Source organism: Scyliorhinus canicula, chromosome 9 (genome assembly GCF_902713615.1).
Source record: "Scyliorhinus canicula chromosome 9, sScyCan1.1, whole genome shotgun sequence".
Lineage (NCBI taxonomy): Eukaryota > Metazoa > Chordata > Chondrichthyes > Carcharhiniformes > Scyliorhinidae > Scyliorhinus > Scyliorhinus canicula.
In genome coordinates, this window is record NC_052154.1 from 178,469,566 (window position 1) to 178,494,302 (window position 24,737).

Sequence of the window (24,737 nt, forward strand, 5' to 3'; positions counted from 1 at the left end):
CTATTGAAAGGGGACCGCGTTGTAATTCCATCATGTCTTAGACAAGACATTTTCACACAAATCCATAAAGGACATCAAGGCATTGAGGAACGTGGAAGAAGAGCATGGTAATCGATGTGTTGGCCGGGGTATAGGCAACTACATTAAATAGTATCGGATGTGTCAAATGCACCAACCGGTACAATGTCAGCAAACATTAGTGGAAGTGAACTAGTTACTCAACCATGGACAAAAGTCGCCATGGACATATTTTACTTTCAAGGCTGTGATTATTTGATAATCATTGACTATTACTCAAATTTTCCGGAGGTTATCAAATTATCCGACTCAACAATGCATTCAGTTGTCAGGCCAACGAAAAATGTATTTGCCAGGCATGGCATACCAGTTACTGTTGTCACAAACAATGGACCGTGTCTTAGCAGCCTGGAGTTGTTATAATTTGCCAGTGACTATAACTTCGCACATGTGATTTCTAGCCCACTATACCGCAGGCAAACAGGAAAGCTGAAAAAGGGGTTGGAATTGTCAAGCAGCTTTTGAAGAAAGCAATGGAGGACAAAAAGGACTTTGATTTTGCACTGTTAGCATACAGGGCTATACCATTGTCATTGGGTCTTTCTCCAGCAGAACCTTTGATGGGAGAAAAAATACATATGATGTTACTGACTTAAATTGTTCCAAACAAAGATGAACAAGTTGTGCATCAAAAAATGCAACAACTGAAGAATAAGCAAAAGAAGTATTACAACAAAAACTCCGAACCACTATCTGCACTCAGAGAAGGTGACGCGTTCGTAGTCCTGAAAGTGGATGGATGCACATTTCAAAAGTACTCAATGAACTCACACCAAGATCATAGGTGATCAGAACAGAATCTGGAAAGATTTTTCATAGAAACAGAAGAGATCTCTTGAAACTTAAACAATCCGTAACATTCACAGAATCACCCACAATGAGTCAACAACTCGTATTTCCTGCAAATGACTTCCAAAAGCTATATTGCACATGTACCAGACAATTCAAATAACAATGTTGTAACATTAAGAAAGTAGGAAACCTCCAAATAGATTAAATCTGTAAATCTAACATTGGTTCTATCATTGTTGACATGCAGTATAATACTATAAACATGAAAATGTATAGCCATTCAATCTGGTAAGAGTTGAGAATTATCATGCAAGATCAGTCATGATCTCATTGAATGGTGGCGTAGACTTGATGGGCCGAATGGCCTCCTTCCGCTCCTATGCCTTATGGTTTTATGGTCTTTTCGCATCCATTTTAAAATATAGTTTAAAACGGTGTCATGACATTCTTGTGACAAGCTAGCTAACAAGCCTGTTTCTTTAATACCATTTTTATATTCCATGTTTGCCACAGTATCACAGAATTGTGACAACGCAGAAGGCCATTTGACCCATCTTGTCTGCACCAGCTCTCTGAATGAGCATTATGAATTAGTGCCATTCCCCTGCTTTTTCCCCACATCCCTGCACATTGTCAGAGAGAAACTAACTCTGAGCAGATCCCTGAGCTTAAGGTCAAATGACTGTCACAGGATGGTGTTTTGGTTACACTTCTGTATCTGCATGATCATGCAGACATGAACAGTTGATTGATACAGGCAGCGGGCAACTTATCAGACCAACACAAAGCCTTTAATCACTACTGCAGTTTTAAAGGTTTCCGTCTGTAGTCTTTCCTAAGAGAATTCCAATTATGCTGTCTGAAATTTACTTAAAGAAGATTTACCTCTCGACGGCAATGTTCATTACACTCTTATTAAAGCTTCTTTATATGGAAATGCTTGTAACATACTGTAAATACCAATTTTACATGTTTTTTGTTGTTTCCTCTGGCATAATAAAGACTCATAATCCCCAAAGAATCAAGAAGCATAAATCAATTTAATTAAACATTATATCAAATGTCCATAGTTAAGGTCCAAATGTTTTCAGCATTAACATGATCCAGGAACCATTAACTTGACTTTAACAGTACATAAAATTTGATGTATGGAGTCAATGTGTAACAGTTAAAGCACTTCATTACTAGTAGTGATAGTGTGGTTTAACCATTTGTTAGTTAGTTATATGAAACACAAGGTTAGACAGCAAAATGAGCATCCTTTACCATCAAACTTCTTCCAGATGTTCCATTACTGTGGCCAAATCTTATTCGTCTTTCCATACCGACTGGTCATTCAAAAATGACAGGAGAGTCTCGCCTTATCATTGACTAAAAGTGAATCAAGGAACAATACTGGCCAACACCGATTGCTTTGTGAAACTGTTCTTTACTGCCTCCATCGTAGTCGCAGTGCACTCCATTAACATTTTTTTGAAAATGTTCTGAGATTAATAAAGTGATCAATTCATTTAAACATAATTTCACGAGCTAAACTCTTGCATAGATTCTGTCATTCAGATAACTGTCACAGAATCATGGAGGTCTACAGTAGAGAAAAGGCCCTTTGGCCCTTGGGTCTGCACTGTCAAAAACAACCCATTTATCCCATTTTACAGCACTTTGCGCGTAGCCTGTATGCCTTGGCATCGTAAGTGCACATCTAAATACTTCTTAAATGTTATGAGGGTCTCTGCCTCCACCACCATTTCAGGCAGTGAGTTCCAGACTCCCACCACCCACTGGGTGAACGGGGTTTTCCTCACATTCCCTCCAAACCTCCTGCCCTTTACCTTAAATCTCTTCTCCTGGTCATTGATCCCTCCCCGAAGGGGAAACATTTATTCCTGTCTACTCTATCTATGCCTCTCATAACTTTGTACATCTTAATCATACCGGCCCTCAGTCGCCTCTGCTCCAAGGAAAACAGCCCCAGTCTATCCAATCTCGCTTCATAACTAAAACTCTCCAGTGCAGGCAACATCCTGGCAAATAGGAGGCAGTGCCGTAAGGGTATTGTCGCTGGACTAGTAATGTTCTGGAGACCTGGGTTTGAATCCCACCAAGGCAGATGGTGGAATTTGAATCCAATAGAAATCTGGAATTAATAGTTTAATGATGATCATGGAACTGTTGCTGATTGTTGTAACAATCCATCTGGCTCAATAATGTCCTTTAGGGAAGGAAATCTGCCATCCTTGTTTGATCTGGCCAACACGTGACTCCAGAAATACCAGCGTTGTGGCTATCTCTTAAATACCCTCAGGGATGGGCAATAAATGCTGGCCCAACCAGCGACGCACACATCCCATGGACAAATTTTGTTTTTAAAATCTCCTCTGCACCCTTTCCAGTGTTATCACATCCCTCTTATAATGTGGATTCCAGAACTGCACACAATACTCTAGCTGTGGCCCAATCAATGTATGCAGTTCCGGCATAACGTCCCTACTTTTAAACTCTATATCTCGGCTAATAAAGGCAAGTATACCATATGCCTTCTTAACCACTGTATCTACCTGCCCTGCTACCTTTGACAAAGGGTCATCTGGATTCGAAACAATAGCTCTTTTCTCTCCCTACAGATGTTGCCAGACCTGCTGAGATTTTCAAACATTTTCTCTTTTGGTTTCTGCTACCTTAAGGGGCAGGTGTACATGCACACCAAGGTCCCTCTTGATCCTTGGTGGTTCCCAGGGTCCTGCTGTTCATCATATATTCCCTTGCCTTGTTTGTCCAACCCAAGTGCATTACTTTTCCAGATTGAATTCCATTTGCCATTGATCAGCCCATCTGACCAGCCTGTCTATATCCTCTTGCCTCTCGGAATGGTGGCGCACTGATTAGCACTGTTGCCTTACAGCACAAGGGTTTGATTCTGACCTCAAATGACTGTCTGTGTGGAGTTTGCACATTCTCCCCATGTCTGCATGGGTTTCCTCTGAGTGCTCCAGTTTCCTCCCACAGTCCAAAGAAGTGCAGGTTAGGTGGATTGGCTATGCTAAATCGCCCCGAGTAGGTTTACAGGTACAGGATGGGGGTTGGACCTCAAATAAGGTGCTCCTTCAGAGGGCTGGTGCAGCCCCGATGGACCAAATGGCCTCCTTCTGCACTGTCGGGATTCGATGAAATAATCTAACGCTATCCTCCTGACTATATACCATCCCACCAATTTTTGTATGATCTGCAAACTTACTGATCAACCCTCCTACATTCATGATTAAATCATTAATGTAAACCACAAACAGCAAGGGCCCCAAGTTACAGCACCTTGGGCAAGTGTGCAGTCAATTCCAGCATCACAAACCCCAGAGTCCCAACATAAGCAAATCAACCAATAATTTGTGCGTTTCCCAAAGATCTTTGACCCTTGAATGCTCCAATGACTTACAGGCACCAGATTTGTAAGTAAAACATTTTTAAAAAACTAATTATTTATAACAAGGAAAATGATGAACAAATAATACGAAGAATGGAACAATGGTCTGCCATTTGAACTATTCCCCAAACTCTGTCCCTCCCTCCACCCAGACACATACAAGCCAAACATGTGGTAGGGGTAGAGTCAGGATTGTAAATAACAGTGATTAAAAGGGCCTGAGATGGTTCTTTGCTGCTGAGGTAGCGTTTTTTGTAGCTGATGATCTTCATGGATGGCAAACGTTGCAAAAATCCCTTGGTTCGAATCTTCAATCTGTGCCACAGAGGCCGGATTCACAGGCTGTGGGATCACCTCTAAGGATATGCTTCAACTTGTGTTGAGCTGAACCTTACCCTCAGAAGATGCACTTCAGGTCTGTTCAGTTTCTGATATGTGGTCAGCTTCAGCAGACTCACCAACAATTTGACTCAGTTAAACTGAGTATCAGAGCAACATTTTTCGCAAGGCCTTAAAGTGGCCTGGTACTTTTAATGTTAGAGGAATCTAGAAAGATCCCCATCCCCAGCTCTGTTTTCAGGCTTTAAATGCTCACTGACAGTGCTGTTTACCTAAAGGAGTTCAAGCGTAGATTTGAGAGAGAATTCCAGCACTTCAACTCAACTGAGGAGAAAACAGTGCCTCCAACTGGGGCTTTTGAGAGATATCCACCCAGGGAGAGAGAACTGAAAGCCTTCTTCAGCTCTGCCCCAATATGAAACTGAAACCAAACACACAGAGTCACCCAGAAGGGCATTCCAGAATAAAAAGCACTAATCCGCATCAAGGATCTGCTTAGGCCCTGGGATTGCAATGGAGTTGATTGGCTGCGAGCGAAGTCTGTGAATTTGTGTCACCGCTAATTTAAGGTGTCGGCCCTGCAATGCCTAGGTGCAAGAATTATAACAGACAAAAGAACATGAATTAAAATGGAAACAAGAGTCCAAAAAGGATTCACAAGAGGGTTCCTTACACCCAACACAGGTCCCTGCAGGACCCCACTGGGCACAGGCTTCCAGTCTGAGAAACACCCCTCAACAATTACCCTCTGCTACCTGCCACTCATCCAATCCTGGATCCAATTTGCCAAATTTCCTTGGATCCCGTGGGCCTTTACCTTCACTATCCGTATCCCATGTGCTTTCTATTTGCAAAACACAATATCAGATGAATTACGAAACATGTTCCTGAATCAATATCTTACATATTGAATAAATGTGCTGTTATATTATTGGTTCAATTGGACAATGTGTTCACCACTTTGTAACATATTGACATCCTCCATAGGACCACCAAAGCACACAAAGCACCCCGACATTTCTTTGACAGCTCAATTACATTTCAAATGACTAGCTAAATAATTTTTTTTGTAAAACTAAACATTTCTGCAGCCTTTGAGAAAATATATGTATACATTAAAGGTGTGTTTCTGTTCAAATATATGCCTTTAGTGATGGAATACAATTGGGTTTTGGATGTACCCATTATTCCATTAGTTTACTTTGTTGCTGCTTTTACCCCACCGCTTATTGTCAGATTAAAAACCATTAAAGTCTATTAAAGCAGCATTTATTGAATCTGGGGTTGTGCAACATATCTTATGTATGTTAAATTCCCTGCAGCTGTACATTTAATGGTAATTTCACTACTTTCATCACCAGTTGTATGACCGATGTTCCATTCAAATTTAATTTCCTTCTGGGCGGGCACGAGCAATTCGTCTGCCTATGATATTCCAACAAACACTCAGTATTAGAACAATTAGCTTGACTCCACAAAAACGTAATTCATCTAAATACAGAATTGATCGAAAGAGCAATACTCTACTAATGCATTTCCAATGCACATGATCGATAGCCATAGTACACATATGGTGCATCATCTTAATTCAAACATTACGGACGCAATTTAATGAAAAAAAAAGTCCCGTTTTGAGTGCGAATAGCGAGGTTTTTCTCGGAACCTGCAACGCCAAGAATGGCCCTGCTGTGAAGCAGGATTCTGTTTCTTTGGGGTGCCTCTGCAGGGAACGTCCCACCTAGGCTGCATTTTGCTCACTTTCTGCACTGGCTAGCTCAGTGACTGCCCCGATTTCTCTATCACACACCACAGTCTCCAGAAAATATCCAATAATGTCCTAGCAGCTCCCCCACTCTCCCCAGCCAGTGGCATGACTGTCAGTCCACCGTTGTGCCTTTGGAAACTTTTCTTTTCCATTATAAATTTAGAGTATCCAATTAATTTTTCCAATTAAGGGGCAATTTAGCATGGCCAATTCACCTACCCTGCACATCTTTGTGTTGTGGGGGTGAAACCCAAGCAAACAAGTGGAGAATGTGTAAACCCCACATGGACAGTCAGCCACAGCCAGGATCAAATCTGGGACCTCGGCGCCGTGAGGCAGCAGTGTTAACCGCTGTGCTATCATGCTGCCCCTTTGGAAACTTTTATTACCTCTTCTCTCACCCTCAGCAGCCATGGCGCCCGGTTCCCGTTTTTCAAGACCAGGCGGAGCATCACGGGAGGCCTGAGATTACCGGGTCGGCCCGTTAATGATATGTTAATGAGTATTATTGTATAATTTGCATGCCCACGCCGGCACAGGGCATGGAACGCCATTGAGGTTCCGGAGCATGGCACTCTACTACACGCCCGGCACCGACCTTGATTTACGCCCGATGCCCAATTCTCTGCCCGATCGCAACTCACAATTCCGGCCTTGTTGGACAGAGAATCCTGCCCTATAACGTGGACAGGACTGCTAATGTGTTTTAACAACAAGGAAAAACATTTATTAAATATGAAAGGTTGGATCATGCTACAATATCCCTTCATTTAGCAAATATGCACAGATTTTAAGATTAACATGGATTAAAAAGAACAACTTAAGATACGATAGTGTCCATTACAGAAAGAACCCTTTAAACACAGAGACTGACTGAGGTGCAATAAACTCTCCATTCTGAACACAAGTGAACATCGGTGGATTTCTCCTCAAAATCCCGGCCCCTCGTCCAGATGATTATCGCACGAACATTTCAAACCCCCTCTCCCAAAATAAAAGCACTTCCAAATTATCTTCCCAACACTTCTTTCCATTAGCCGTTTGCATTCTGAAATCCAGTCCAGGTGTTCTAAATGACTCTTTTAAAATGAGCTTCCTCTCTACTTTTAACAAAGAATCCATCATCCAGAATTTTCAGCTCCCACTTCAGGATTTCTTTTTCATGACAGTTGTGCAATCTGCTCACAATTGTTTCAACTATTGAGTCCCAAACTCCATGGAAATGGCATCAAACATTTGATGTCCCCCTGAAATCTGCTTTCCAACTTTAACTGAGACTGTCTCTTTAACTGACAGCATGTGTCTGCTTTTCCCTTTTAATTCTCCTGAATAATATTCTCCTTGGCCCAATGCTCTAGTTATCTGGACCATATGTTTTATTTTAGGAAGTCTGCGTCTTTGCAGCTATTTTGGCTTGTCTAGCTTCTCCTGGCAGAATTGAGAACTGGCGTCCTTCTTCAATTGCAAACAAATTCAGCAGCAATCAAATTCAGCTAAAAACTAAAACTCAAAAGCCTTCCTAACTTACGAGGTGCCCAGTTGCGAAGCAATAGTTGCTACTTCTGCCAGCCTTTATTTACTCTGCACTCCATAACCCTGTCTCAGCACAATAGAAGCACAGTTGGAATTGAAACCAAACCCTACACATATAAATACCTTTTTCAAGCATAAATCTAACTCTGAGTTTTAACCTTCTTTCCAAAGAATCATTCAATGAAACCCACTTAAAACTTTACTTCATTTCTGTTGTTGACCAATACAAATATAAAATCCTGAAAGCTTCCTTTGCTTTCCTATCAGTATCAAACATAACAAATCGCTACTATGGAATAGGAAGGACTGAAGGTATAAATGAATAGCGATGAAGAAAATTACCTTGAGTGTTAACAGGAGATATTGATATTGAATTTACAGAACTGTGGTCACCTTAGTTTACTTAAAGTGATCAAGTAAAGTAGGTATTTGTAACATACTTTATGTAAATGTTGTATTCCTGATACTTATTTGGGTAATTTTCCATTTGAATGGAATGTGTCAGCACTAACTCAAATAAAGCAATATCCATGTCATGACAATTTTTTTTGCATTAACTGGAATAAAGTTACTGAAATTAATATTACCATACCTGGGGTACTGACGTAGAGGCCACAACTTGGTAGTAGCGCAATGGAAAACAAATGCAATCTCTGAAAAATAAAATTGAGGATTATTTTTACATCACTATTCATTCCTTCATATTCATATGATGGTTTATGAAATGATTTAACTAATAAAGAATGTTGGGTATGCTAAAAATATCTGACAATAATTGCCTCAATCTCTTTACATTATCTTTTTAAAAATAAATTTAGACTGCCCAATTCATTTTTTCCAATTAAGGGGCAATTTAGCGTGGCCAATCCACCTAGTCCGCATATCTTTGGATTGTGGGGGCGAAACCCAGGCAAACAAGGGGAGAATGTGCAAACTCCACACGGACAGACACTAGAGCCAGGATCGAACATCGGACCTTGGCCTCTTTACATTATCATTCAATTTATAAGTCATCCGTGTATAATTGGTGCTGGTGTGTTGCAGTTCACTTTGGAAGTTCAAGTTGCTCTGGCAACATACACTTTTGCATGCATGTTGTAGTCTGGAGCAATGGACAGTGATGGTAGAGGCTCCAAAGTTCTTTCCAATCGCACAATTGACCAGGAATCTCTCCCAGTCTAACCATCTCCCATTGATTTGTGTTGGAAGGATTAGCCGGTTGATAATCAACCTGTTTGGCCATATTATGAATCACCTCACTTTTTAAAATAAATTTAGTGTACTCAATTCATTTTGTCCAATCAAGGGACAATTTAGCGTGGCAAATCAACCTACCCTGCACATCTTTGGGTTGTGGGGGTGAAACCCATGCAAACCCGGGGAGAATGTGCAAACTTCACACGGACAGTGACCCAGGGCCATAATTGAACCTGGGACCTCAGCGCCGTGAGGCAGCAATGCTAACCACTGCGCCACCGTGCCACCCATGAATCACCTCACTTGACCATCAAGTCCAGAGGTAGCACACAAACCTGGAAGGTTCAGCTCAGAAGCAAGGATGCTACCCGTTATACCAGCAGAGCTCCTAATCTATTCGTAACTACCCTTCAATAAATTCTTAAATACTCTCTTGATATGTGTGAATTCATTCCATCAATTGATCACTTCTTAACAATAGTTAGACAGCAACCATACTCCATATGCTCACCCGATGCCTGTGTCTATGGATTTACATTGTGTGTTTATCATAAGTCCTATGTTTTGCATGTATGGAACAGTCTGCCTGAACTGTACGGAGAATACTTTTCATGTGGCAATAAATCTAAATCTAAGAGTCAGAAAGCTATCCCTTTACATTGGTTTTGGCAGCACACTTTGGTTAGTCAACATAACCTTGAAATCATATATGTCATGAGTATTTCCACCTGGCTGCATGTATGCCGATGATTAATTTGCTCCATGTGAATGTGTTCACACCACTGCTACGTAACAATGTGGCCTGAAAATGTCTTGGCTTTACATTTATTTCTGACTTCATTTTTTAATTCATTTCTATTTTACCAGTTTACATCAGCAACTTTACGCAGTTAAGACTTTGATCAAGTTTAAGCTGGCAGGTGTCCTGTATGGAAGTTGCACAAAATATCAATCAACAGAAGTTCTCTCATTGATTTTAAGCATGTTGCTGGGTCAGGTGGTTATTTCTGGATGCCATCCTGATACATTCCTAATCCGTATGGGAATTCAGGAGTCAAAACTGTCAGAAAATTCTCTTCTTCTAAGTTCTTCCTTTCAAAACACCATCTGCTACCTACCGGGGTTAAGACTAGTACTGGAACATTCAACCAGTGTAATATATTCTGTAAGGTAGGCACTTGCAAATTAAAATTTACACCCCTATAATAGCAGTTTTCCTGAATTGTTGAACTTATCACTAACCCTCATCAGCTCCGATTGTTATGCCTTGAGAGTCAGATGTGATCTGATGCCAGTGAAGTCACCCTATCATTAAAAATACTATAGGGAACAATTCGATGCATTGAGCTTTTGCTATGATAGAATATGTGAAAAATCATTCATTAAGAAAGCACAGTGTCACTTATATGTATAGAAGTATGTACAGGCATTAAATGAATAATGCATCAAATCACTCCGATCTCCTGGTAGTGAATCAATGCAGAAATTCGAACCATAATGTGCAAAGCGATCCAACGACCACACTGTGCCGGGATCTACCCGGCTCGCAACACCAAGCGAGATTCATTGCAATCTCGTGTGACTATGCGATGCAAATCCCGCCCAAAATGGGTGGCATTACTATTTAGCAAATTTGCATATTCGAGCGAGACAGCTAGCCTCACTCTAATGTGCAGATTCACGAGGTACCTGAGGCTTTGAGATTCAACCCCTTTGCCTTAGAGACCTTGGGTGAGCATTGTTCAACACTGGTCCCCACAAATGGGGACCAGAGGAATGGCACTCATGGGGGTTGCCAAAAGAATTGGTGGCCCCCAGTTGCATGCCCTTTGGTACCCTGAAACTGCTGGTGTCACCTGGGTACCCTGGCATAGCCACTGCCAGGGTGCCAGTTTGGCACTGCCAAAGGCTGTCAAGGGATGGCCTGGGCATTGGCAGGGTACCAGGTTGTAATTTTGAAGGCTTTCAAGGGATTTCATGACCTTTGAAGTGTATGGACTTTCAGGAAGCCTCTGACACTTCTAAGAGTTGCTGCTTTGAACTCTTCTGACTGAGGCAGCAGGTGTTAGGAAAGGGTAAGTGAAAATACAGTGATTGTTCAACCTACTGCCTGGACTGCTCTTCAGCTTTCAGTCAAGAATCTCTGTGAGGGGAGGGGGTTCTTACACCGGCCTTTGATGGGAAGGGGCTTGGAGTTTCTGATGGGGGTGGTCATTGAGTGGTGGGGGGGGGGTCTTATGGGGGTCGGCTGTGGAGCTCTGGATGACAGAATCTGCAGGGGCACCTACTATACACACGTACCCCCTTGACACCGGAGCATCGGAACGGAATCTACGTCTTCAGCCCGACGCACGATTCTCTGCCGAATTGGGAACCCCGCTATCACCGGTGAAGAATCCACCCTACATCTCCAAGGGCGGGAATATCCAGCCCTTCTTGCAGCAGGATCTCCCGGTCCCATCAAAGGTGGCCCTCCCATGGTGGGTTCCCTGGTGGCGGGCAGGTGAGCCATACAAAATAATGTAGACTTTGGTAAGACCGGGAGAAATCTCAAGCGGCCAATGGAATTGGATTTTGGTTATTGTCACGTGTACCGAGGTACAATGAAAAGTATTTTTCTGCGAGCAGATCAGCAGTTCATTAAGTACATGAAAAGAAAAGGAAAAAAAAGGAAATACAAAATCGGGCAACAGAATGGCAATTCGCCTCCACCCTCAGAAATCACACCGCGGAGGGGCCCACCCCACAGTGTTTTACAGCCAATAAAATACTTCCTGAAATGTGGTCACTGCTGTGATGTGGGAAAATTGCAGCTAACTTGCACACAGCAAACTCACGCAAAGAGCAATGTGATAATGACTAAGTCATCTCTTTTTCTGTTGATTGAGAGATAAATATTGGTCAGGACCCCAGGGAGAATTGTGCTCCTCTTTTTTGTAATAGTGCCATGGGATCCTTTACACTCACCCGAGCAGGCAAAGGGAGCCACGGATTAACATCTCAGCTGAATGATGGCACCAAAAACAGTGTAGCACTCCCTCAGTACTGCACTGGAGTGGCAGCCTAGATTTGTCAGTTCAAGCCCTGGAGTGGACTTGAATGTGGACCTTTATGATTCAGAGGCAAACGTGAGATGAACTGAGCTACACTGATAGTTATCTGCAATAATACAGATATGACTGATTCAGGCAGAGGTAATAGAATCTTGATAATCACAGAACTTCAACATTTCATTTTACATTTTACCTTATCTGATCGTGAGACAAAAGACAATGCTAAAATATTTTTGCATTAAACCATAATATCTCTTTAGTGAAGTAGACAATCCAAATTTTAATCGGAGAAGAAACCTCCTTGCATCCTTTATTTGTGGGTTTCCTCCGGGTGCTCCGGTTTCCTCCCACAGTCCAAAGATGTGCGGGTTAGGTGGATTGGCCATGCTAAATTGCCCGTAGTGTCCTAAAAAGTAAGGTTAAGGGGGGGTTGTTGGGTTACGGGTATAGGGTGGATACGTTGGTTTGAGTAGGGTGATCATTGCTCGGCACAACATCGAGGGCCGAAGGGCCTGTTCTGTGCTGTACTGTTCTATGTTCTATGAAAGTCACCATCAAAACCAAGCTTTGTATCATATTTGGCTAATTATGATACAGGGCCGTGATCTACCGGCCATGCTGCGCCCAAAAAGCAGCATGCTGCGTAGCAACATGGCCGACAAATGACAGGAGACCCCGCCCCAGGGATCTATCAGGATCATAACACGATCTCGCTAGGTGCTGCGATGTGACACCTGCGCATTGTGGGTGGGATCACATTTTGGCATTTCTGTATTATAGAGTGAGACAGCTAGTCTCACTCTAATATGCAGTTCCCTGAGGTAACCAAGGCATTGTGATCTATCCCCTTCGTCTTGGAGACCTCGGGCGAGTGTCATTCAGTACTCGTCTCCACAAACAGGGAGCAGATGGAATGGGGGCATTGGAGGCCCCCAGGATCATGCCCCCTGGGTGCCAGCCTGGCACCTTGAAAGTGCCACATGGATGCCAGACTGGCAGTACAAAGGTGTCAAGCTGGCATGTTTTGCACAGCATTGATCGGGCTGGGGATGCCCTGTACAGGTGTGGAGTGTGCGGTGGGTCATACAGATTTTGCAATCATCCATTACATCAGAAGAGTGCCTTTCACAGTTTAATTGACAGCTACAAGTGGTTATAGACTCTTTGCTGTTGCTCTGTTAATTCCGATCTTTTTCGTTATAAGGGATTATGAATTTGAATGAAATGTTTGTTGTAATAAGACTTTATTTATTTGGAGGAATGGAAATGTGATAAATAGGTTTTCAGAATCAGATTTTTGAACAATATAGTGAAGTCTGCAAGTTGAGGTCGAAACTAAACAAATTGTTGAGCGCGGGGGCTGGGAACAGCAACTCCCAGAATGCTGGGGTTTTCACATTGCGCAGACTAGGAGTGGGCAGCACATGCTCAATCTGGTGCTTTGGAGTTCTTCGCGTTAAACACAAGGGCCCAGCGCAAATGCGTGAAAAAGAAAACGATTATGTGACCAGGGAGCAGTGTGCCATATCAGAGAAGAGATCCAGACAGGGGGACAGGGATAGGGAACATAGGAGAGGTCCCAGACAAAAAGAAAAAGAGAGAGGAGTGATGAAAGAAGCTCCAAGTAGTAAAAGTGCTGTGATTGTCAGACTTCTTAACAATGAGGGCTTTGCTGAAGCCCTGAAGAATCGAGAAGGGAGCAGAAGGTTGGTGATCCTGGGCAGTGGGTCAATAAGGCAAAGGTATCCCTTTGGAGCAGTAGTATTCTGCTCAGTATGATTAAAGAGATGAAAGGGTGCCTGTGAGTTGTTACTGGATTGCAGACTTGGTAATTCAGGGGAAAAGAGTCTGAGGAGACAGGACTGAAACCTTGCAAGGTGAGCTGCAGTTCAGGCTGTCTGAGTTGGAGTGTTTTCTGCAAATTCCAAGGCGAGATCTATAAAGACATATTCCTTGGGAAAGAAATACCGTTCCAAAAAGATTGGTTGACTCACAGTTTTTATTCAGATCTGGGTGGATTGCTGCGAATTCCAAGGGCTAGAGGGCACAGATGTAATAAGGAATGGAGGGGGAATGAGAGGGAAAACGTTCATCTGCAGTGAGTGGTAATGACCTGGAAGAAGAGATGATCAATGATTTCAAAGGGAAATTGGATGGACGTTTCAGGGAAGTGAATTACAGAGCTACGGGGAGAGAACAGGGAATAGGACTGACTGGATTGACCTCGGACAGCCGGCATGAACTCAATGGGCTGAATGGCCTCATTCTCTGTTGTAAATGACTCTGTAACTCTATCTGTCTTTGTCGCATTTGCTATTTACTGTGTGGTGTGGGTGTTCACCACAGTTTGCCTGTTAAATCATATTTTCCTCATACTAACCCTGAATGTTTATTTTGTTTGTTCAAAACCCATGACGTCTTGTAGCTTTATTCCCTCAGCAAGTGCCTTCAATCTGAAACCACGCCTCCTTTAAACATAGAACATAGAACATAGAACAGTACAGCACAGAACAGGCCCTTCGGCCCTCGATGTTGTGCCGAGCAATGATCACCCTACTCAAACTCACGTATCCACCCTATACCCGTAACCCAACAACCCCCCCCCTTAACCTTACTTTTTAGGACACTACGGGCAATTTAGCATGGCCAATCCACCTAACCCGCACATTTGGACTGTGGGAGGAAACCGGAGCACCCGGAGGAAACCCACGCACACACGGGGAGGACGTGCAGACTCCGCACAGACAGTGACCCAGCCGGGAATTGAACCTGGGACCCTGGAGCTGTGAAGCATTTATGCTAACCACCATGCTACCGTGCTGCCCCCAAACAAAAGGTTAATCATCATTAACCGGATCATACCAAATATTTGGGAGCCTGATTCCAGATCATGATAGCAGATGCCTGGAAATGTATTTTAGTGAACTTTATATTTCTCTTCTCTGCATGGCTCCTGATGTCTGTCCATGGTGGGTGTCAGGTAAGAATGCATGATAAGGTGTGAGGGCAAAGGGTGGTGGGTGTAGGAGCATGGATTGGCATGAGTGAGCACTAAGTTGGCATGGGGGTATAAAAAGCCACCTGATGTTGGTGGATGGCATAGTTTGACATGCACACTGTGAGGAGTTATGGGTTGGGAGACATCGAGTTACTGACGGCACAGAATGAGGCTAATTGGCCCAGTTATTCAATGTTGCCACGCTATGAAGCAATCCAGCCAGCTCTACTCCCCTGTCAGTCCCCGAGGTACAGTAAGTTCATTTCATTCAAGTGCCCATCCAATTTCCATTGCAATCATTGCATGTTCCCGTATGCACTGCACCTTGTGCAGTGAGTTCCAGGTTATCACCACCCATTGTACAAGAAAGAGTTTCCTTACATTTTTTTTAATTCAAAATGTTTTTTTCCAATTAAGGGGCAATTTACCGTGGCCAATTCACCTACCCTGCAGATCTTTGAGTTGTGGGGTTGAGGGCCCATGCAGGCACGGGGAGAATGTGCAAACTCCACATGGACAGTCCTCGCCGGCATGAGGCAGCAGTGCAAACCACTGTGCCACCGTGCCGCCCTCACATTCCGTCTCTTACCCAAAATCTTAAATTGTAAATCCTGTGAGGGGTTTGTTTGTAACGTCAAATACCATTGGTTTCTCTAACAAACTTATAGGGCGGGATTCTCCGGTCGCCAACGCCAAAATCGCGTTTGGCGACCGGCCAGAGAAGCCCCGTTTGCGGCGAAATTGGGGGCGGCGGCACCTTTGCAATGCTCCGTCCCCTCAAAAACGAAGAGTACGCTGCACGCCGTATGGACGGCCTTAGGATGTCATCTGAGGCCCTCCACCGATGATCTGCCCCCGATGGGCCGAGTTCCCGACGGCGTGAGTCACTCATACTATTTTTTTTGTGAACCAGGTGTGGTGGCTGCGGACTGAGTCCAGCGCCACCACAGACGGGGGTGGCGGGAAGCCGTTCAGCAGGCAGGAGGGGCTTGGCGGGGGCTGGGGGCACTGGTGGTGGGTAGTCTGGGGGTGGCAAAGGGGGTTACTGGGGTACAGTATATGACATGCTGGGTCCATGCATGGCAGGTGCCAGGTTGCAAGGCACGGCCGCTGCAGGCCGCCGCTGTGCGCATGCGCAGCCATGGACCCGGCAATTCCCTGGCCGTATCCGCAAGTAAAGCCGGGGTCTTTACGCTGCATGCTTGCTCGTCCCCCCACCAGACGGAGAATCGGTGGTGCTTTTGCGCCGTTTTTTCTGGCGTAAAACACCACTGTTCCCACGCCGGCGTCAGCACTTAATCTTCAAATTGGAGAAACCAGCACATAATCTGTTTAATTGCCAATCGAATGCTTTCCTGAGACCACTGCTGGACCTCAAGGGCTGTGTCTGTCATCGTAGGGCTCAAAGGGATCTGTAGTTTCACGGCATCTGCACCTTTCTGCTATTCCGCCCGAATCCCTCCGCTGATTGTTCTGTGTTGCAGCTGGGAGGGGAAGTCCCAATGCACCATGGTAAAAGGACAACAGTGTACTTTCAAATGCGGTATGCGATGAAGATCTCCGCTTCACTGCTGCGAGGAAGATCCAGGCCTTTGGAATCAGTTTGAGGCATTCAGCACAGAATGCTATGGTTTCTTTCTTTTTTGGCAATTTTAGAGAGCTGAACAAATAAATTCCAAAGATTGAATTTAGCATGGACTTTAGATCACTAGAAATAAACCTGAGGCGAGTGCTGAAATCTGAGTGCCTGTTTTCCTTTTGGTTGTCCTGTCCACTTGGTTAACTTCATGTGACATTAAGAAATGGCTGAGTGCACCTGATGCAGTGAAGGCGATGGGCCCAAACAATATCCCAGCTGTAAAGCTGCAGATGTGTGCACTAAAATTAGTTACCCCCTTTAGCCACATTATTCCACTAAAACTATGAATATAGAATTTAATTGAAAATTTGATCGCATATGTTCTAACCCGAGGGCCATCCACCCACTGCACTGGAGCCAAATCAAACTCTTTAACATCTTCTTTGTGCCTCTTGCTCAACAGTGTTTGTATTACCAATTGGTAAAGGTGCAGTCACCTTCACTGAACAATTTTTCTGCTCCTGTCAAGCTTTACAATTGGGACGATTTTGCGGCGGCATCAGCGTCAGTGAAAATGGTGCAAAATCCTGTGAGAATTGGGAAAGGAGGGCCTCCTTGCCGGTAGCATATTGGCGCTCAATAGGTAGGTGGTTTGAAGTGTGTCTACTTCAATGCCAGGAGTATACGAAATAAGGTAGGGGAACTGGCAGCATGGGTTGGTACCTGGGACTTCGATGTTGTGGCCATTTCAGAGACATGGATAGAGCAGGGACAGGAATGGTTGTTGCAGGTTCCGGGGTTTAGGTGTTTTAGTAAGTTCAGAGAAGGGGGCAAAAGAGGGGGAGGTGTGGCGCTGCTTGTCAAGGACAGTATTACGGTGGCGGAAAGGATGCTAGATGGGGACTCTTCTTCTGAGGTAGTATGGGCTGAGGTTAGAAACAGGAAAGGAGAGGTCACCCTGTTGGGAGTTTTCTATAGGCCACCTAATAGTTCTAGGGATGTAGAGGAAAGGATGGCGAAGATGATTCTGGAAAAGAGCGAAAGTAACAGGGTAGTTGTTATGGGAGACTTTAACTTTCCAAATATTGACTGGAAAAGATATAGTTCGAGTACATTAGATGGGTCATTCTTTGTACAATGTGTGCAGGAGGGTTTCCTGACACAATATGTTGACAGGCCAACAAGAGGCGAGGCCACATTGGATTTGGTTTTGGGTAATGAACCAGGCCAGGTGTTAGATCTGGAGGTAGGTGAGCACTTTGGAAACAGTGACCACAATTCGGTGACCTTTACGTTAGTGATGGAAAGGGATAAGTATACCCCGCAGGGCAAGAGTTATAGCTGGGGGAAGGGCAATTATGATGCCATTAGACATGACTTAGGATGTGTTGGTTGGAGAAGTAGGCTGCAAGGGTTGGGCACACTGGATATGTGGAGCTTGTTCAAGGAACAGCTATTGCATGTTCTTGATAAGTACGTACCAGTCAGGCAGGGAGGAAGGGGTCGAGCGAGGGAACCGTGGTTTACCAAAGAAGTGGAATCTCTTGTTAAGAGGAAGAAGGAGGCCTATGTGAAGATGAGGCGTGAAGTTTCAGTTGGGGCGCTTGATATTTACAAGGAAGCGAGGAAGGATCTAAAGAGAGAGCTGAGACGAGCAAGGAGGGGACATGAGAAGTCTTTGGCAGGTAGGATCAAGGAAAACCCAAAAGCTTTCTATAGGTATGTCAGGAATAAAAGAATGACTAGGGTAAGAGTAGGGCCAGTCAAGGACAGTGGTGGGAAGTTGTGTGTGGAGGCTGAGGAGATAAGCGAGATACTAAATGAATACTTTTCGTCAGTATTCACTCAAGAAAAAGATAATATTGTGGAGGAGAATGCTGAGACCCAGGCTATTAGAATAGATGGCATTGAGGTGCGTAGGGAAGAAGTGTTGGCAATTCTGGACAAGGTGAAAATAGATAAGTCCCCGGGGCCGGATGGGATTTATCCTAGGATTCTCTGGGAGCCAGGGAAGAGATTGCTGAGCCTTTGGCTTTGATTTTTAGGTCATCATTGGCTACAGGAATAGTGCCAGAGGACTGGAGGATAGCAAATGTGGTCCCTTTGTTCAAGAAGGGGAGTAGAGATAACCCCGGTAACTATAGGCCGGTGAGCCTAACGTCTGTGGTGGGTAAAGTCTTGGAGAGGATTATAAAAGATACGATTTATAATCATCTAGATAGGAATAATATGATTAGGGACAGTCAGCATGGTTTTGTGAAGGGTAGGTCATGCCTCACAAACCTTATCGAGTTCTTTGAGAAGGTGACTGAACAGGTAGACGAGGGTAGAGCAGTTGATGTGGTGTATATGGATTTCAGTAAAGCGTTTGATAAGGTTCCCCACGGTCGTCTATTGCAGAAAATACGGAGGCTGGGGATTGAGGGTGATTTAGAGTTGTGGATCAGAAATTGGCTAGTTGAAAGAAGACAGAGAGTGGTAGTTGATGGGAAATGTTCAGAATGGAGTTCAGTTACGAGTGGCGTACCACAAGGATCTGTTCTGGGGCCGTTGCTGTTTGTCATTTTTATAAATGACCTAGAGGAGGGCGCAGAAGGATGGGTGAGTAAATTTGCAGACGACACTAAAGTCGGTGGAGTTGTAGACAGTGCGGAAGGATGTTGCAGGTTACAGAGGGACATAGATAAGCTGCAGAGCTGGGCTGAGAGGTGGCAAATGGAGTTTAATGTGGAGAAGTGTGAGGTGATTCACTTTGGAAAGAATAACAGAAATGCGGAATATTTGGCTAATGGTAAAATTCTTGGTAGTGTGGATGAGCAGAGGGATCTCGGTGTCCATGTACATAGATCCCTGAAAGTTGCCACCCAGGTTGATAGGGTTGTGAAGAAGGCCTATGGTGTGTTGGCCTTTATTGGTAGAGGGATTGAGTTCCGGAGCCATGAGGTCATGTTGCAGTTGTACAAAACTCTAGTACGGCCGCATTTGGAGTATTGCGTACAGTTCTGGTCGCCTCATTATAGGAAGGACGTGGAAGCTTTGGAACGGGTGCAGAGGAGATTTACCAGGATGTTGCCTGGTATGGAGGGAAAATCTTATGAGGAAAGGCTGATGGACTTGAGGTTGTTTTCGTTAGAGAGAAGAAGGTTAAGAGGTGACTTAATAGAGGCATACAAAATGATCAGAGGGTTAGATAGGGTGGACAGCGAGAGCCTTCTCCCGCGGATGGAGGTGGCTAGCACGAGGGGACATAGCCTTAAATTGAGGGGTAATAGATATAGGACAGAGGTCAGAGGTGGGATTTTTACGCAAAGAGTGGTGAGGCCGTGGAATGCCCTACCTGCAACAGTAGTGAACATGCCAACATTGAGGGCATTTAAAAATTTATTGGATAAGCATATGGATGATAAGGGCATAGTGTAGGTTAGATGGCCTTTAGATTTTTTTCCATGTCGGTGCAACATCGAGGGCCGAAGGGCCTGTACTGCGCTGTATCGTTCTATGTTCTATGTTCTATGTTCATGCCCGCAAAAGGCGAGAACCTCATTTTAATGTTTTTCCATTCATTTTAATGCAATTAGTGAGCCTCCCGCCACATGAATTCCCCCCCACCCAACCCCCTCCAACTGAATATTCAACCTGTCAAGCCGGCGAGGTTTATAACAGCGATTCAAAATGGTGAACCAGTTGAGGGGAACTCCCTGGAGGTACAAAGGTAAGTACAGACCCAGGGCAGAGGGACTTGCAGTCCCCTGGCACTGCCCCTTGGCACAGGTTGGCCACCCCTGGCAGTGGATTCCCTGGGAATCCCCATTGGGCCTGGGGTTTGTGTTATGTTTGTTGGGGGGTGGAGAGCGATGCTGATGGTGGTGGAGAGGGGAAATCTCCAATGCCGATGCTTGTGGGGGGGGGGGGGGGGGGGGGGGGCAGGAGTAGCCGCTTATGCATGTGGGGGGGAGGGATTGCTGGGTGGAGGTTCCTTTCTGTATTGATCAGGACACAATGTTTAGGGGACGCCCCGATCTCCATGGAGCCAGCCTGGCTGCACCTACCAAGCTCCTCCCCGCCACAGTGATGGCGGCAACCACGCTCACTGATTTTTTTTCTTTAAAGAGAGTTTCAAGATCTGGACTGAAAACTTGGCTGCGCAGCTGGGGAGCTACATGTTGGGTTTCAGTCAGAGGATGACACTCTGAAAAAATATTGGCTAATTCCGCCCAACATGTTTTAGGCTCCAATCGCATTAAGGCTTTTCCTTTGGAAAAATTTATCTTTGACACACCAGTCACTTTATTTCTTTACACCTACTCAGTCCAGCCCCACATGCCACCAAGAAAATCAGGGGAAAAAAAAGGAAGGTTGCACAGGTTTACATGCTTAAAGGCCCTGGCGAGACCATCAGCGTGGACTTCCAAGGAGCCATTTCTGGCAAACTACAAGTTCCTGCTTCCAGCCCAAGTCAGATTCCCGAAAGCTGTGGTTTGTTTGCAGCCCTCAGTAATGTCAAACATTTCAATGCACCCATGGTTTGGGGATGGGTGATCTGGGACAAAGGGTGGAATTTTCCATCCCTTCCCACTGGCAGGATTGTCCGTTACCGTCGAAGGTGGACCGCACCCACAGAGGTTTCCGCGGCAGCGGCACCAGCGAGCCAGGCAAAATGCCGAAACCTCAGTGGGGGCCCGAAGATCCTGTCGACAGTCAATGGTGAGCTGCCTACGAGACCGGAAAATAGGTCGCGGTGCCCGGAGTTGCCACGGGAGGATTGAAACTCGCTCCCACCCAGGATCGTGTTTTTAACGCGAAATTCCGCTAGATAGCCAGTCAACAGCCACCCAGCAAGCAATGCACTGTGTAAAAGGTTGAGCATTGCCGGGGAGGCGGGAAGAGGGTGAGCACCAGGGAAAGGGAATGCACGGGCTGGCGGTTCCAACGTGCCCCCTCAGGGCCCAGCCACTGAGATGCTGCAGACCTGTGCAAGATAAATATCAGCAGAGAAACTGTGCCACGAGTGCCTGGGAAGCACAATCATGCACAGGACCTAACCCCGAGGCACATTTGTTAACTGTGTTTGAGCCCTGAATTTTATTCCAACCTGGATCGAGGGTGAAGCTAAAACATAAAGTCCGCCTTGCCAGCGGGCCCACCCACCAACCATAAAGTTAGATGGGCACAGTAAAATCCCAGGCAATTACTATTAAATTATTTTAAATTGCCTTCTTGATTGTCGGCAGGCACATTTCAGACCCACTTATGTGTCCAACGGCCTAAATATTGAGTGAGGACTCACTGTCATTGGGCACGTGTCCGATGCCTTCTCGTATGATTGTGTACACTTCCAGGTCAGACGCACGCGCAAACTTTATGTGTAAAATTCTGGCCTTTATTTTTTGCGAAGGAAAATATCACAAAAATGGTTGCGGTTAAATGGCTGAATTTTGCCTCAGAATTGTGCCCGCCTTGATCTATTTGTTTCAGTGATGCTAACTCCAGTTGCACCTCAACCAGAACTGTAAATTATTTCACGAAATCAGGTTGTGCAGGCCATCGGTTTGGGCACAGGAGTCTCGCACAGCTGAGAATGGTCCTCCACACACATGGCATCAGGAGGTACTTAAGGCAGACACTTTGAAGGAAATAGATGCAGTTAGCTGTCATGGCCAGTGCCAACACTAAACCTCAAGGAGCTGGATGCAGTACCACAAGATGTTCAATGACTTCACACCAGTGGTTAAGATCAGTAAATGCATCGACAAATTTTATATTCTTGCAAATTAAGCACTAATGCAATGGACTAGTAATCCAGAGATCCAGGATAATGCTCCAGGGACCAGGCTTTGAATCCCACCAGGGCAAATGGCGCAATTTGAATTCAATTAAAATTTGGAATTAAAGTCTAAAGATGACCATTCTTGATTGTCATAAATATTTAACTTTTGGCATGGCCTATATACCACTCCAGACCCACAGCAATGTGCTTGCCTTTTAAATGCCCTCAGGGATGGATAATAAATGTTAGCCGAGCCAGCGACACCCACAGCCCATGAAGGAATTTTAAAAATCTCCGTTCCATTCACCGTCAACCATCATTCCCCAACCAACTTTCTCTATCAACCAACACTCATAATTCACAACCATAGTTTCGCCTAGCACACGTATACACACTGTAACAAAAACAACACCCATAACGTAATTAAGGGCAACACGGTAGCACAGTGGTTAGCACTGTGGGTTCACAGCTCAAGGGTCCCAGGTTCAATTCCCGGCTGGGTCACTGCACGTTCTCCTCGTGTCTGTGTGGGTTTCCTCTGGGTGCTCCGGTTTCCTCCCACAAGACGTGCTATTACGTAATTTGGACATTCTGAATTCTCTGTGTACTCAAACAGGCGCCGGAATGTGGCGACTAGGGGCTTTTCACAGTAACTTCATTGCAGTGTTAATGTAAGCCTACTTGTGACAATAAAGATTATTATTAGAAAAAGCTTTCTGCAGTCCTTCTCCATGGGCAGCATGGTAGCACAGTAGCTTCACAGCGCCAGGGTGCCAGGTTCGATTCCCGGCTTGGGACACTGTCTGTGTGGAGTCTGCACGTTCTCCCCATGTCTATGTGGGTTTCTTCCGGGCGCTCCGGTTTCCTCCTACAAGTCCCCAAAGACATGCTTGTTACGTCAATTGGACATTCTGAATTCTCCCTCTGTGTACCCGACGAGGTGCCAGAGTGTGGCGACTAGGGGATCTTCACAGTAACTTCATTGCAATGTTAATGTAAGCCTACTTGTGACAATAATAAAGATTATTATTTTTTAAATATTCAGCTCTTTTATTGGGCACGATTCTCCCTGGTGCTTTTTACAGTAACTTCATTGCAATGTCAGCCTACTTGTGACAATAAAGATTATTATTATTATTATAAAGGGCAATTAGGGATGAGCAATAAATACACACCGTTTGATTAAAAACTAAAAACACACACAGCCGACACACACTGCCAGCTGTTCAACTTTAATCGGCACATCACTCAAAAACGGTGGCCGGAATTTTCCAGCTGTTCCCGCCGGCGGAATCGCCATGTCCCGCCGACGGCGGATCTCCGCCATGGGTTTCCCGGCGGCGGGGGTTGCATAAAACAGGGAACCTGGTTGAAGGAGGCGGGGCCAGAAAATACTGACACCGCCCAACGGCGGGCCGCGTCCGCTGCTACGGAACATGCGGCAGGAGGCGTGGAAAGTCCAACCGATTGTTCCTCATTTATTGGCACACATACCTCCCTTTTGCAGGACAAGGTGGTGCAAAACCGTAGGCAACAGAACCTAAACCAGCAGAATAGTCCGACTTCACGTCCTCACCCCAATGGTGGCCACAACCATCGGAGCGCCAACAATTGAGGCTATTGTGAGAGGCAGGGCTGAAACGATCGAGAATGACAGTATGTTCTGACAGAATCTAGCTGATTACATCCCAGTTACCCCTCGATCCATGGTCTGTTCTGAGCGTTAAGATAGGGATGGCATCTCCATCTTTTCCTCCGCTTTCCTCACTGTACCCGATCCTTGTGGCTTCCTCATTTCAAATATCCGTAAACAGTCAGCGGTCCACGAGGAGCTCAAGACGGATGATGATGAATTGCCTTTACTCCATTTCACATTCAGAGCCATTTGTTCTGAAAATGGCACAAATCATCTTACTTTTGCTCAATTCATTTGACTTTCCTTCGGTGCCTTGTAAGAAAAATGTATTTTCAAAGTGAGATATAACGTGCCAATACAGCAGCTTAACAGAGCTCGGAAAAAAACAATTCAGAATATATTTGGACAGCTTGGAAAATTTGTGTTTTCAAAATGTAAAATACAGCTTTGAAGCTATTTACCTGGTTCAGAGGATTATATTGTGTGATATATTAAGCATATGAATAATTACGATGTTCAGTGAAGTTGCAGACTAATTAACCTCAAGGGCGACTTTGAGCTAAATCATGTTATCTGAATATA

At 44.8% G+C, this 24,737-nt stretch overlaps 1 protein-coding gene across 3 annotated transcripts in view; it reads right to left on the reverse strand.

The window, feature by feature from the left end:
• LOC119971929 (leucine-rich repeat-containing protein 4C-like) overlaps positions 1-24,737 on the reverse strand; it is a 1,202,445-nt gene that overhangs the window by 520,747 nt on the left and 656,961 nt on the right. For all 3 annotated transcript variants that reach the window (XM_038808271.1, XM_038808269.1, XM_038808270.1), the window contains one exon: positions 8,518-8,578. The gene's annotated coding sequence lies outside the window, so the exon portion shown is untranslated. The remainder of the gene's footprint in view (positions 1-8,517; positions 8,579-24,737) is intronic.